Here is an 11598-nt window from a genome sequence, read left to right on the forward strand (position 1 = left end):
GAACACCCTTCGGATAATGTAGCTTCGCCCCTGGCTCTAGCTATGGTGGCTCGAATACCAGCCTTAATGTTTGGCAGCTCTGATCCGAAAAGATGGAAACTAATTCATCGCATCCATTTGCATATTGGCTCTACTATTTTACATATGCCGATAATGAAATAGACGTGCATAAGAGCATTATATTCCAACAAAAGCATTGAAGATTTCACTCCAAAGTTTAAGATTGTGAATTGCTCATAAACTATGTAACAAGGAGAAAAAAATCATATATTTGCATATTAGAAAACAAATAGTGTATTAGATCCAATACTTTTATACATACACAACATAACATAAGTTAAATACTAAAGTAGTTTAATTGTTTAATCACCTGCATGCAGTCGACCACAACTTTGAACCTTATTTCATTGCAATTAAGAATCTATATTATGGAGGAAGTTAGAGATGATCTCACCTTTACTTCTGCCTTTTTCATTGTCTTGATCATGTATCTGTCATTATTTGTCATGTCGAGAAGCTTCCACTTTTTCAGGGGAGCTTAGTTCTTTAAGAGGAACATATATACTCCGTTGCATCCACCTTAAATAACATCCTTAAAGCCCTAGACAATATATTGGTCGAAAATGCTTAAACCTTTATATTTTTACACCCAAAGTCTCCTAACTCTCAGCACCAACTTGCTCTGGGTATTCTAGTTCAAAATGCATTAGACATTATGTTACAGTGTGGCCAGTAAAAATATTTCTTGTTGTAATCATATACAGAAGATGTGATCAGTAGTTCCAATCTGTATTGGGAACAAAGAGTATGAAATATATATTACTGAAAGCCTAGACTTCTTTTTCCTATTGTCAAGGTAAGAATATCACCAAGCTGTCCACTTGTACTCAATACGTAGAAAAGTTAAAAACAAATATTGAGATATAAATGATTATGCATTTTGTATGATATTTCCTATTCCCCATAGGGAGACATAAAATGCCACCAGAATTTTGAAGTTGTGTAAGATAATTGAAACCTCCAGAGAGTGCCATAGAATGATGTAGAATTTGTTAAAGCTCATGGATAAACATATAACACCCCCTATTAACAGTTATATAATTTGTTAAAGCTCATGGATAACCATACAGTACCCCCTATTATATATATATATATATATATATATATATATATATATATATATATATATATATATATATATATATATATATATATATATATATATATATATATATATATATATATATATATATATATATATATATATATATATATATATAGTACAAGTAATAAAGTGATAAATTGCGTGTCGAACCTACAAAGACTTGTGTTAACTACCTACTAATTTCACCAAGATTATTATTCAGTCGATTCAATCAGAGTTCAAAGTGTGATTATACTAAGCAATAATTCTAAAAAGTAACTAATTAATCAAGCAGAAAAATAATTGTTGTGTATTTAGTAGAGATGAATATTCCAAGGTTGTGATCGATTCACCAATCCTATTGTAATCTAATTAACTCTCCCTTTCATATAATTCACTCATGGTTTCTAATTAATCGAATAATTGCTCTCGTAGTATTCTCCCGAATTACTACTTGCCTATTCTAAATTGATTAACGCATATGTTCATATGGAATCAATCTATTAATAACGCATTAATATTATGATATTTAATTAGTCATGGTGACTAGGTATATTCCTATCCTAACCACAAATCTGCCCGCCCACTCAGAGTTAAGATCATTCCCTCTTCAGTTCTTCTTTAATCTAGATATAGCTTTCCCAAGTATAACATAGATAGTAAATAGAACCTAACTGTTGGCCAGACAATTAAGCAATTAATTATAGAATTGAAGAAACAATCATATATTAGCAATTTGTAATCAAATTTAAGTCAAAATCTAACAACAATATTTATGGCTAAATCACAACCCTAGAACTATGGGTTTTAGCCACTCATGATAATATCAAAACAAATTCACTAAGTGTTGAAAAATTGATAATACTAAGAAACGATGAAGAAAACTTTGATATCCTCGCTCCCGGATGTTCCTCGTGTGTATTTTTCCCTCAAAGTGGCATCTCCCCTCTCAAAAGAGGCTTAGTCATGCTTTTATACGCGTTTGGGGGAGGGGGGGTCTTGGGCCGAAATAACCTTGTCCCGGGCGAACTGGGAGAATGTTTCCATCACCAGCGCCCAGCCCAGGGTAGCGTGGAGTGCTAGCCCTGACGCTAGACTTTTTAACATTCTGACTTCTGCGGCATAGGTAGCGCCCTACGCTGTCTGTGGCGCTACTTTGTGACTTTTTCACTTTTCTTCCCTTTTTCTCTTTAATTCACGCACCTTCGTCCCAAATTGCCTCCAGATGATTCCTACACATAAAAATACCACATATTAGCACAAATTATTACATTACACATCCGAAATCTACGAGACATGAGTAAAATATGAGGCAATATGCATATAAATATATATACTTTAAGCAGATTATCCACACCCCACACTTAGATTCTTGCTCATCCTTGAGAAATAATACTATCAACTACACCCCAACAACGTACACATCTCCACTAGAGAGGAGCACTTTAATTTTTAATCGTACACTCTACTCTTGACTATGATCGATACCGGCAATCAAGCATGAACATACAAATTTCATATTTTTCCCGTTTTAAACAAGCCCAAGTATACAAAATTCAATTCAACCAACTCAAACAACCTATCAATAACCAACCTACCTCAAGAGCTGACTCGTTACCACTAAGCACTCTCAACTCACGCACTCACCAATCAAGAGAAATTCACGACATCACTAATCCGTCATGAGATCATGAGCCCTCACCTACAAACACAAGAGTGAATATACAATAGTCCACACATTCCAGTATGACTTTCAACATAATTTAAGGAAATCACAAAATTGGAACAAAAATTGCACTCTCACAAAGAATTCATGTGCATCCCATCCTCGTACCATAAGCTTGCCCGTAGTGTACACCTCTACTAATCTAAGTCAGCAAAGTCTAGGATCAATTAGGACTTTATGGGTTGTAATGTAGGCTAAGGGACGTGTATGATACATTTAGGAATAGTGACTGACCCTCCTAAGCACTTTAATACACTACACTAAAAAATCGAGCACATTTTCTTCTCAAGCAATTCACTTGCCACAACCATATACAACATAGCCTTTTTTTTTCTCAATTAAGCATTTCTATATTTCCACTAGCACGAATTATTAAGATTAGGAGATGTGTGTTTTTCTACATTATGTGAATTATTTTTTCCTTTTCTTGCAATTTTTGTTTTTCTTTTTTTTTCTACACACACGCCATACATTAAGGTTCATCAGCTAGTGAACTTTTTTCACAACTTTAGTGCACCTTAAGGGACCTTCCATGGTTCCACGCGAAAGCTACTTTCCAATCTCTCACCTTACTTCTTTTAGCGACTAAGTTTCTTCGGAAGTAAAGGTTCAACAATTTCAAATTCAAAATACAATAGGGTATGGCTTGTAATGTGGGTACCAAGAAAAAGGTCAATAGGCTCAAAGGGGCTAGCAACGGAAATATTTTATTTTAAGTGACAAGAACATCTATTATCAAGCAAAGAACTACCCACGTCATCTCTTAGACTAGCACAACTTAATGATTTTGCTTCGATTAACACACGGGAAAAGTTCTATACTACACATGATAACACAAAATAACACAAATCCTTACACACACATTGCACATGAATCAATCAAGACGGTTCTGTTCAACTCTTAAGTCAATCAAGCACATATAATTGAGAAATTTTAAGCAATATTGCACTAGGTGACATACAAATCAAACAACTGAGAAAAGGCATCACAGAGTAGGCTATTTATTTTACTCAGGCATCACAATTCAAATCAAATGTATGGGAAGACAGAGTGCATGCCATCGCCTAATGTGCCAGCACCGAACATGTCAGTAGTTACCTCAGAGCAACTCAGTTTTCTTCCTATCCTTCCTAAAAAAACAAAGTACCGGGTTTGAGATACACCTTTGAAAAAGAACCGGGACCAAAATAAAAGGCAAGGGATACTACCTAACTATCCTAAAAAAAGATCTTTTTTGTATTTTTAATCGGACTTTAATCCCTCAATAAAATTATCCAAAATATCCATCATCGGGAAAAGTCCGAGCTTTTTTAGATTTTTTTTCTATTTTCGTATTTAATTTATTTTAAAACTAGACTGTGTCTACTACGGGTTCCTAAAAGAAAAACTAATAAAATAAAAAAAATAGATTTATACAATTTACATCACATAAAGTAGTTCCCCCACCCCACACTTAACATATGCATAGTCCCCAATGCATGTAAGAATTTAAAGCAAAGTAAGGTGGAAAGAAGAGCTCCCTGCTAGTCGGATTCCACCTCCTCAGAATACCCAGCAGCAGGAGCTTCGGGCTCATCATCATCATCCGCTCCCAGGGGCACCAAAGCCATGGGTCCCATGATGTTAGCATCAAGATCATCCTTAGTGTCGGAGCCTTCGTGGGTGTTCTCATCCTCTGATGGAAGAATTGGATAGATCATTACATAGATGCATATGCTCCTCGTCCGACACGCCCAACCTGCTCATGATCACATTTAGGGGGCTATAGAGATACCTGTTGAAGTTCTTGTCCCTCTCATTCTGTGTCGCATGGCTTATCTTAGACGTAGACTCAAACAACGATGTGATGTCCATCAACCTCTTGGGTGCCTCCTTAACCTCGTCATAACTGCGGTATTCAGGTACCTCCCGGGACAACATATACTGCGTTAGCAAGTTGCCAAAGAAGAATCTCTTGATTTTCCTCCAATATCGTGTGCAGTCCATCTCCCCTAACATGATCTCTCCCACATTGATGGGTCGCCCAGTAATCAGAAAAATATCAAACACTCGAGCTCTAGTGCACTTGTTGTTGTGCTCAACCGGCATTAGTCTGCCCTGCATGAAATTCTGTCACACCTTGGCAGTCTTGTTGAAGTCGAAGTGGATCATCTCAAGATGGGCATCACCCTTAGTTCTTGTCCACTTTGCATTCAAATCGACGCCACATAGATTGTGATGTATAACCTGATAGCTTGGGCATTTGACAAACGTTTGCAGCCTTCGCGGGTTAGGGCTATCAACACCCAAAAATTCGCATAAGGAACGCCTATCCATTAGCACCTCCTTTCTGTGGACCCGTGACATGAACAAGTCCCCATTCCAATTTGCGTAAAGATCTCACACCATACTCAAATTTGCATGGCCCGTTCACTCTAAGAACTTATCCATCTTCATTTCTTTTAACCGGGCAAGCACGTCCGGGAAGTTCTGTTCCAGAGTTTTCACATTAATTTCCATTTCAGAGACATATCGTCCATATGGCACAAAGTTATTATGCCATTGTATGGCATCCTCACGAACTAGATCCAAATGAGGCCTTGGTCCCGGTGTTGCCTTCTTCGATCCGTCGGCAACCTGTTTCCCTTTAGCTTGTTGAGAAGAGATTTCCCCTTGCTTGCGCTTTTTAGGAGCGAGAACAGTGGTTGAGGACGTCCCCACTCCTTTACCCTTGTTCGCACTATCACGAGCCATATCAACCTACAACAAAAATAATCATGAATGTGAGAATTAATCAAGAAATCCGTCGAAGATTATCATGAGAGTCAAAGATGATCCCACACTTAAAATTGAAGGCTCTATGTAATATACCCACAATATTAGTTGAAAATGCACAAGTGTTGCACCACAAGGCGATGGGTACTCAAGACTTCCCCATGCCGCATAATTATAATGCACTAACTATGCACCACAAATCAAACAGTCGATCATGGCGATGTGACTTAGCATTAGTGCAAGCAAGTAACACATGGTCCCAATCTCTACAACTAATATACAACACTAGCTAATTCTAACACAGTGCTACAACATACATAGTACAAGATACATGGTATGGGTGGCATGGTTATAACATGTGAACATTAAAGATATGATTTAGGTTAGGTAAACCCACCCCCAACACCCCATAATTAGCCCGATATCACATACAACTACACTCGGCTACTCAGACTTCACCGGTGCCCAATTGACTCTTTCAATCATTTTATCAAACACATGGTGGGCATTGAGTGTGTTCAACTCAATTCAACAATGGTGGAAGATGGTGGCCCTCCCAAATTTTATGAAGTATAGGGAATTAAAGTTTACTACTCCGTATACAACACAACAACCAAGTTGTAACAACCAATTTTGTTCCACAATCGGGCCACCCACCATAGAACAAGTTCTAAGAAGCATCTTATGGGGGAATTTGGAGATGGGAGTTTGGGAGGGGGGATGGGCATTATAATCTACAAAATAAAAGAAAAAGGGGGAAGGAAAACATACCTGGGAGATTTGTAGATGAATGCGAGAGAACAATAAAAAAAACTATAACAATTGAGAGAGGGACGGAGATAGAGACGGGGGCAGAGAGGAGGGAAGAGTAGCAGGGAGAAAGAGAGAAGGGCTCGGGGGGTTAGAGTTATTATAATTAGGAGGGATTTGGGTATGGGTCATGGGTTCTAATATGAGGGTAGATGGTTCTAACTCATTCAACTGCAAGAGCCTCTTCTCGCCCGTAGCTTCAAAGTCCATATTTACTTTTTAATTGCCTAATACGCCTTGTGTTCAAGTTCAACCGGCAAGTGACATGCATTCCTATAAACAAGCTTATACGGGGATGCCCCACTTGGTGTTTTGTATGCAGTTATATATGCCCACAAGGCATCATCTAACTTTGCAGATCAATCCTTCCTATTCAAACTCACTCTCTTCTCTAATATCTGCTTTATTTCTCTGTTGGGCACCTCAGCTTGTCCTTGTCTGCGGGTGATATTCCATGGCAAATCTGTGGCGGACCACTTATTTGTTAGAAGGTTACTCAACAACCGATTGCAGAAATGTGTCCCTTCATCACTAATCAAGGCACGTGGAGTCCCAAACCTCGAGAATATGTTTTTCTTCACAAAAGCAGCTACCACCTTGACATCATTGATTGGAAATGAGATAGCCTCTACCCATTTTGACACGTAGTCAACCTCTAGCAAGATATATTTGTTTCCTCTAGACAATGGAAACGGTCCCATGAAGTCTATCCCCCACACATAAAAAATTTCCTCCTCCAGGATATTATTCAAAGGCATCTCATGCCTACTTGTAATTGTTCCTATTCTATGACACTGGTCACACTTATTAACAAACGCATGGGCATCCTTGAACAATGTTGGCCAAAAGAACCCAGACTGTAAATCTTTTGCAGCTATCCAACAGTGTCCATGATGACCTCCATAAGGCGAGGCATAATAATCATACAACACCAATTCCACCTCCTTTTCAAGAATGCATCTCCTCATCAACTGATCAGCACACTGTCTGTACAAGAATGGATCAACCCAGTAGTAGAAGTTCACATCATGTAGAAACCTCTTTCTAGCTTCAAATTCAATTTAGGGAGGAAGTACCCCACTCATAATACAATTCACATAATCCGCATAACATGGGGCAGGGTCTTGGGTGATAGCAAAAAGATGCTCATCAGGAAATACCTCCTTAATTTGTCTACCTTCCTCCACGTGCTCATGATTTTCAGCCTTGATAGATGGTCGGCTACTTGTTTTTTTGTGCCCTTCCGATCTCGTATTTTTACATCAAATTCCAGCAATAACAAAACCCAGCGCGTCAATCTAGCCTTGGATTCCTTTTATTGTAAATGGATACCTGATTGCTGCATGGTTGGTATGGACTACAACTTTGGTTCCCACCAAGTATGCTGGAAATTTCTCAAAGGCCCACACAACGGCCAACAACTCCTTTTCAGTGGTGGTGTAATTCATCTATGTATCATCAAGAGTCTTACTCGCATAGTATGTCGATTAAAATATTTTGTCCTTCCTCTGGCCAAGCACTGCCCAATAGCATGGTAAGGACCAATCAGGTGCCACAATAATGGGGCCAGTCATGAACTTCTTTTTGAGCTCCTCAAATGCCTTCAGGCAGGCTTCATCAAAATTAAAGATTACATCCTTTTCAAGCAACCTGCACAAAAGAGTAGAAATGTTTGAAAAATCTATAATAAAATGTGTATAGAACCCCGCGTGTCCAAAGAAACTCCGGACACCCTTCACATAAATGGGTGGAGGTAATGTTTCAACCGCCTCCACCTTCGCCTTATCAACTTCAATGTCACTCCTTCACACTCTATGGTTCAACACGATTCCTTGTTGTACCATAAAATGGAACTTTTCCCAATTTAGCAATTAAATTGTTTCTTCACAACGGGCCAACACAATGCCCAAATTCTTCAAACAGTCATCATAAGAAGACCCAAAGACTGAAAAATCATCCATGAAGACTTCTACGAATTGCTCCACCATATCAGTAAAAATGGCCATCATACACCTCTGGAAAGTGGCCGGTGCATTACAAGGATCAAATGGCATTCGCTTGAAAGAAAAAGTACCATAAGGACATGTAAAAGTGGTCTTCTCCTGATCCTCTGGGAAAATGACAATCTAGTTGTACAGCAAATAACCATCAAGGAAGTATAATATTCGTGCCCCGCCAATCTGCCCAACATCTGGTCAATGAATGTAAGTGAAAAGTGATCCTTGCGGGTTGGTTTGTTGAGCCTTCTGTAGTCAATGCAAACTCTCCACCGCATCACAGTGCGAGTAGGAATTAGCTCATTTTTCTCATTCTCTACAACAGTCATCCCCCCTTTTAAGGCACACAATGCACTGGGCTCACCCAGTTGCTGTCAGAAATAGGGAAGATGATACCTGCCTCAAGCTACTTAATTACTTCCTTCTTCAAGACCTCTTTTATAATCGAATTTAATCTTCTTTGTTTCTCAACACTAGGGATGTGTCCATCTTCTAGAAAGATTTTATGCAAACAAAATGATGGACTGATTCCTTTTATATCAGCAATTGTCCACCCAATTGCTTTTTTATGCTCACGAAGCACTATGAGCAGCTTTTCTTCTTGCACATTAGTTAAGTTGGATGAGATAATCACTGGCAATGTTTCAGAGTTCCCCAAGTAAGCATAGCACAGGTGCACTAGAAGAGGTTTGAGCTCTAGCTTTGGAGCTTCGTCAATAAATGGTTTAGGAGGGGTCAGAGTAACAGGTTTGTCCAACTCCTCAAATCTCTCAAGCCCATGGACATATTTGCAAGACATGTTAAATACTTGCTCAATTTCTTCTATCATCTCATCTTCACTTTCTTCTTCATCCCCCATCAAGGCCCGTTCAAGAGGATCTATGGGGCTTATATAAGTCACCAATGAAGCCACATCACTTTCCACCACAGAAATCATGGATAGCTCTTCATAGTGGGTTGGCAGTCTGAGTGCTTTATACAGATTGAATACCTCCACTCAATCACCCACTCTCATTGTCATGTTTCTTTCACATACATCGATAATAGCTCAGCCCATGGCTAAGAATGGATGCCCTAAAATAAATAGGAATTCCTAATCATGCTCATAGTCCAAGATAATGAAATCAACATGGATTATGAAAGAACCCACTCGAACTAACACATCTTCAATCAAGTACTCCTTCAAGATGAGCAAGGAAGCGATCAACCAACTGTATAATCACTGTGGTTGGGCACGACTCACCAAATCGCTACTGTCTGAACACAGATAGCGACATCAAATTGATTCTCTCCCAAAGATCACACAAAGCTAGCTCGACTGCGTGCTTACCAATAGAGATTTGGAAAGTGAAACTACCTGGATCCTTCAATTTTTGAGGTAGATTGCTTTGAATTCTTGAGGTTTATTCTTCAGTAAGTGCCACAGACTCAAACTCTGCCAACCTCCTCTTATTTTCCACTATGTCCTTGATGTATTTGGCATGTTTGGGCACTTCTTGCAAGATGTCTATGAACAGAATATTGTTTTGCACCTGCTTCAAAATATCAAGAAACATTTTATAAGCAGCATTATCCTTCACTTTCTGCAATCTCTGAGGGAATGTGGGTGGTGGCCTCGAAACTAATGATAGGGGTTGCTTTTTCACCGCCTCTTCAACTGGCTTCTCTGACTCTCTTTCCTTTTCTGATTCTGCTTCTATAGAGCCCAATTTCTCATTAAAGGTCACTTTTTTCTCTTTTTCGATGGGACTTCTTCTAACTGTCTCATATTCCTCAATGACATATCATTGATAGATATCTTAGGATTAGCCTTGGTGTTGCTTGGAAGAGCTCCAACTGGTCGAGTATTTTGGGAACTGGCAAGTTGCCCTATTTGTCACTCCAAATTTCTCATCGCTAATGCTTGGACCTGCTGGTCAGCCATCAATTTCTTTAGCATCTCCTTAATGTGACTCATCGGGTTTGTAGGTTGTTCAACCTATGGTGGTCTATATTGTTGTTGAGGAGCTTGTGGCCTGTACTGATTCCGAGCATCTTGGTTTCCACCCCAAGAGAAGTTTGGGTGGTTCCTCCAATGTTCCCACACTGGTTTGTCTGGCCCCTATTTGTATTACCCACGAAACAAACAGACTCTGGATTAGTTGTGCATAAATTGCTCGTGTGACCCTCTCCATATACTTCAAAAAATATCTGCACCTGTTTCACTGATTGAGCTTGTTGCTTGTTAATAACCAATGTTATTTTATTGACTTGGTTAGCCAATGTGGCAACCTGTGCTGATAATGCAGAAACAACATCTAACTCGAGGACCCCTACGGATTTTTGAACTGTGTGTCTACCCATATCTCCTTGCAAATCAAGATTTCTTTTGGAGAATTTGTTCAATAATGCATATATCTTATCGAAGCTTTTCTCCAACACTTGACCTCCCACTGCAGCGTCCACCATAATTTTTGTCTCTGTATGGAGCCCTTCTATGAAGGTGTGAGCTAACACTTCATTTGTCTTGTTGTGATGAGGACATTCTTTTAGCAGCCCCTTGAACCTTTCCCAAGATGAATATAAAGAATCCCCCGATTTATGTTTAAAGGCGACTATCTCACTTCTGATCTTTTTGCAGTTTTTCTTGAAGGAAAGAACCGTGTCAAAACTTTCCTCGCCAGATCATTCCATGATATAATAGAATTAGTTGGTTCCGCCTTCAACCACTTCTTTGCTTAGCCAAACAGAGAAAACAGGAACAATTTGAGCCTCACATAGTCTGGAGTGACTCCGTTAGTGATATAATTATCACTAATCTCAAAGAAGTTCAAGATGTGTTGTTGTGGATCCTCGTGTGGAAGACCCATAAACTGCCCATTCGCATGTAGTAGCTGGATCATGCTCTACTTTGGCTCAAAGTGCCTAGTGATTCTGGGCTTCACAATGTTGGAGGTGACATTAGCAATGTTGGGTATCTCATGTTGCTCCTCTGCCATGTTCACAGGTAGTTGAACAAGTGCCTGAATATGTTCTGCATCCCTTGCTTCCCTCAACCTCCCGTCAAATATTCTCTCAGGTTCGGGGTCAAAGCCTTGAAGTCTATCCTGGCTTCTGACCCTTCACATTCAATCAAAGTTCCTGAGACCAGAGCAACCAATAAGAAACGTTAGAATTGACGAAATAAA

The 11598-nt window shown here is 39.2% G+C and overlaps 1 non-coding gene across 1 annotated transcript; it reads left to right on the plus strand.

The window, feature by feature from the left end:
- The first annotated feature begins 10937 nt into the window (after positions 1 to 10937).
- LOC142180469 (small nucleolar RNA R71) lies at positions 10938 to 11044 on the plus strand. The gene has a single exon (XR_012709092.1). It is a non-coding gene; the product is annotated as a small nucleolar RNA R71 (small nucleolar RNA).
- Positions 11045 to 11598: the final 554 nt, after the last annotated feature.

This window comes from Nicotiana tabacum, chromosome 4 (genome assembly GCF_000715075.1).
Source record: "Nicotiana tabacum cultivar K326 chromosome 4, ASM71507v2, whole genome shotgun sequence".
NCBI lineage: Eukaryota > Viridiplantae > Streptophyta > Magnoliopsida > Solanales > Solanaceae > Nicotiana > Nicotiana tabacum.